Source organism: Dasypus novemcinctus, chromosome 13 (genome assembly GCF_030445035.2).
Source record: "Dasypus novemcinctus isolate mDasNov1 chromosome 13, mDasNov1.1.hap2, whole genome shotgun sequence".
NCBI lineage: Eukaryota > Metazoa > Chordata > Mammalia > Cingulata > Dasypodidae > Dasypus > Dasypus novemcinctus.
The window spans coordinates 28969398-28973915 of record NC_080685.1 but is presented as its reverse complement, the minus strand read 5'-3'; the positions used below and the strand labels follow the sequence as shown (position 1 = coordinate 28973915).

Here is a 4518-nt window from a genome sequence, read left to right as displayed (position 1 = left end):
TGATTAAGAGTGGGTTTTGGAGTTCAAGTGACCTGGCTTTGCATCCTGACTTTGCCATATAGTAACCTTCTATAGTGACACAACCTGAGTCCCAATGTGCTCATATGTAAAAGGAAAAAATGCTGTCCACCTCACAGTGGTTGAGAACCCTATGAGAACTTACAGGCTCTCGTGAGAAATCCTATGAGACAATATATGTCCAGCAGTAACTGTCTGGCACGTTACAGGCTCAGTCAGTGGATGTGGTTGTTATTAGATATCAAGACAATTTTGTGGAATGAGCAGATGAATGAATAAACAGGCATTTCCTCAGGCCAGATTCACAGATTCCATTAAGCTTGGAATTGGGTCCATCTTCCTCTCTCCCAGGACATCCTTCCACAGGCCAACCCAGCCCCAGAGAGCTTGGGTCACTGAGAAGCTCTTGGGGGTGTGGCAGGAGAGTGGCAGGCGCTGGAGGCCCTGTATCTGGGGCAGGAAGTGCAGAGTACAGCCTCCCGGGTGTGTCTCCTCCACCCAAATTGGAGCAATATTCTGGGAGACTGATGATCATTGCCGCAGGGAGCCCAGCCTCTGGGAAGAGCCTTATAAAGAGGACTGTTCTTCACCCAGATACACACATCGCACTCGTCCTTCTCTGTGATACTTCCTCAGGCTCTGGTAAGACTTCCTTTGCCTCTGCTCTCCCTGGGGCTAACGTCCAAGGCCGGGCCAGCTGTCAGCCTGCAGGGGTGGGGAATGCTGCCCTCACCTGGGAGTCAGCTAACCTGGCTTCTGCCACGAGTCGGTGGGACATAATGCTAGACTCAGCAAATCCCACCTCCTCCCCCTCTCCCTGCTGGTCTCCCTAAGGGTTTGGCCAGACGACCTCTTTATACCTTTTGGCCCCACAATACTGGTCTCTCCGAAAACTCGTAGGTAAAATGTCTCCCCTTTCGTAGTCCTGGGGACTCTTTTCTCCGTGATTTAGTGCTCTGTCTGGGCAGAGGGTTGCTCTGAATGACTTCTAGGAATCTCTGGAGGGTGGAGTTCTCAGAATGAGCCTGTGAATGAAGGTAGTGTTCTAGTGATACCCTCCTTGGGGAGCTCATTTGCTATTGCCTCTTTTAAATGACCCAAACCTATTTTGGGAATGGTCTAATCCATTCAAAAGGATCCCTTGACCCTGAGAATGCCCCACGAGCACCAGTCATGAGATTCAGACACCAGGCTTGGCCATAGCCACAGCACCACACGTGCAACAGGGTCTGTTTGTTCCTCTCTCTGGACCACCAGCATGGGTTTTCTTCCTCTTTGCTGAGTTGGGTGCCCACATGTGGGAAGCAAGAGTGCATCCAGGTACCCTGAAGATCTGGTACTCTCCATTGTTAGCAACCAAGGCTATGGGTGCAGTCCAGTGTTGAGGCTGAACTTACTTCCGGAAGTCCTACCGGTTTATTTAAAATGGGGCAGGACTTGCTGTTCTTTTCTAAGGAGTCTAGAGGCAGATAATCCTCTTTGGTGGATAAACTAAAAATCCCTGCCTACTCATCATCATTTTAGAACCATAGGCAGTCATTTTCATTCCCTTGAAGCCTGGAAGCTGACTGCCATCCTGTTCCTACCTCCAGGAAGCCCTCTTGAGTGTGGCCCACATTCACTTGATGCTCACACTCAGAGCTGGTGAACTCTGACAGCGGATACTTGTCTGATTTACCCTCTAGTAAGGCTGAGACCTCAGGATAACTGTGGTATCCCAGACCTCAGAGTCTTCTAAGGCAGCCCCAGGTGAACAGGGGCCAGATACGGAGAACACCTGATCTGATCCCAGAATTCCAGACCCGATTTACAGGACTGGTGGTTTTTTGGGATTTTCTATGTAACATTAGTACAACAGGTAGAACAAACGCTGTGCTTGATAGGAAATTCCTGCCTCTGGATTTGGCATTTCTTTTTGTGGTCTTCATCCCAAGCCAGGGTGTGGTAAGCTTTTATCCACAATGACAATTTCAACACCCTCCTCTCACTAACTACAGCCCAGACCTCCACTGCTCCCTTCTACTTCTCAGCGGCTCCAAGAGGAATGGTGCCAGAGCCAGGACTTGGTTCTACCATCCCTTCTCAGAAACCATTCCACATCACCACTCAAGGAAACACAAGTTTCTTCTGTTATGCCTTAGCACAGCCTTCACTTGCACCTCAGCTCTATCCTTCACATCTTCCTGAACCCAGCTCATTCTCATTAATTTCCCATCTGCAAGCCCTCCTCTTGGGGGTAAAAATCATGTTATTATCTTTCTTCTCTGCAGCCTTTTTGAAAGTAAAGATGAACAACACTCCAGCTGAGAAGAACTTATTGAGCTTGATCACTCTATTTCACAAATATTCAGGGGATGATGATGTGATTGACAAGAAAAGCATGTCGAAATTGATGGAGGATAACTTCCCCAATTTTCTCATTTGCTGTGTGAGTCTGTGGGTGTGTGGGTGGCTTGTATGGGGCAGGGAGAGGCTTTGATGGTGGGGGTGGGGGGAGGGGAGCACAGTGTCCATGGGCACTGATTTGTCTGAGGACCCTGCTGTGAGGGGGTTACACTACTGGTGATCAGCTGTATCTGAGTGGTCCTGTCCTGATTCATTTCCCACCTTGCTCAACCCTGCCCCCATGCCCCACATAGGGCTAGCCCCAGGTGGAGACAGAATGTATCATGCAGGAGCAAAGTTCTGGGAGCAGAAAACTGCCACTGGGGCTCCTCTCTATTTGACCCTGGGCAAATCAACCATACTCTCTGACCCTTGGTTTTCTCATCTGCAAAATGTGATACTGGAAATTAATTTCCTGGCAGGAGTTTTGAAATAAGATGATTTATTTGAAAAGGTTTTGAAAATGAGAAAAGTGGCAGATACATTAAGAAATTTGAGGGGCAGTGAGTAGAACCTCCCGCTGCTAGAGTATCTCCCTTCCCACTGGTCACAGAAAGCCCTTGGAGGTGTTTGCTTTCCTGGGGCCAAGGGTAGCCTCCTGAAGTCTCCTTTAATCATTTCCCTGGAAGTAGGGGTAACACAATGGCAATCAAGAGACACAAATCTAAACACAATCCTTTTCCTGGGCAAAGCACATTCAACACCCCTGACTCTCGTGTTAGAAGGAATCATTAGCTCAGTGTTTGAGACCAAGGAAGAAAACAGAGTCCTGCCTAGATGGAATAGAACTGATACATTTTGATGGGAAAGAATTTAAATGGAGAAGCATTAGAGAATGAGGAGTCCGAGGTGGTCAGACTACATTGGGCCCCTGGGGCAGAAGGAAGATGGTGCATCTAAAGGGGGAGTAAGTGGGTGAGTCTGAGCCTCCCTCATTCATCCACCAGCATCTTTCCAGGCAGAGTCCACCCTGGGACCCTTGAGTCTCCCATGCAAGCTGCCATGTGGGGTATGGGACCTCCAGTGATGGACCAGGGCTCCTCCTCACATGGCTCAAGCCCACCTTGGCAGCCGCACCTGTCTAGACACACCTTTGGTTCAGCCCTAGGCACTCGTCCCCCCATCTTTCTGAATCCTCCTATTCTTCCCTTTCCAGTACAGGGCTGGTTAGTGATGGGATTTTTCTTATTTGTGTTTTTCTCCTTATAGAAAAAAAAGGGCACAGATTTATTTTGCAAAATCTTTGAGAGAAATGACAAGAATAAGGATGACCAGATTGAATTTGCCGAGTTCCTCTCTGTGATTGGGGAAATAGCCACAGACTTCCACGAACAGAGCCATGGGGCGCCACCCTGTTCTGATCCCAGCCAGGGATCCCAGGCCAGTGGCCAAAAGAACCAATAAATGTCTCTTCCCACCAAACTTTGTGCTATGTCGTCCTTCACTGTGTGTGGTTTGTGCTGACTAATGGACCAGTCCTGGCTCTCAGCTTTGTAAATCATCCACCAGGGGCTTCAGCTGAGCTCTTACTCCAGAGAGGCCTCCCTGGACACCAGTATCTGGCTGACCTCAGTCCCCTAGTTCCTAAGTGCTGATCTGCTTCCTCAGACGTCAGCCTTGGTGCTCTCAGCACAGCTATAGGAATGCTCTTCTTTCTCAGGTGGGGGAGCTGGACCTGGGGGGCCTCTTGGTCTTCAGCGTGGTACTTGTCTGTTTGAGTGTGTTGGGGGAGGGGTGCCCATCACTAACCTGGCCACTTGGATGGAGAAGGATGAGCAAGTAGCAGATGCTACCACCCCCCACCCTCATATCCTGTCCCCTACTATTATCTCCCATCCCCTCCCTGCTCGTGGTTCTCCAGGCCAAGCAGGAATCTCATCACTGCTCAGAAGCCAAAAGCACATCCTGAAAAGAGCTGGTGTCTTCCCCTGAGCCTGTGGGTCAGTGGGGGCATTTTCTTTATAGGCCATGATCATGAACGGGAAGAGGCAGCAGGATCCTGAGAACTAGGCCCCTGTTATGTGCCCCAGTTCCTTGATGTCCATGGATATGTTTGTGTGCACATGTGCGTGCCTGTAGAGTGTGTATATGTGTGTGTGTGTGTGTGAGAAAGAG

At 49.5% G+C, this 4518-nt stretch overlaps 1 long non-coding RNA gene across 1 annotated transcript; it reads left to right on the top strand.

The window, feature by feature from the left end:
* Nucleotides 1–516: 516 nt before the first annotated feature.
* On the top strand, nucleotides 517–3819 carry LOC131280885 (uncharacterized). Its single transcript, XR_011645384.1, has 3 exons — nucleotides 517–660; nucleotides 2289–2446; nucleotides 3613–3819. It is a non-coding gene; the product is annotated as an uncharacterized lncRNA (long non-coding RNA).
* The last annotated feature ends 699 nt before the right edge of the window (nucleotides 3820–4518 follow it).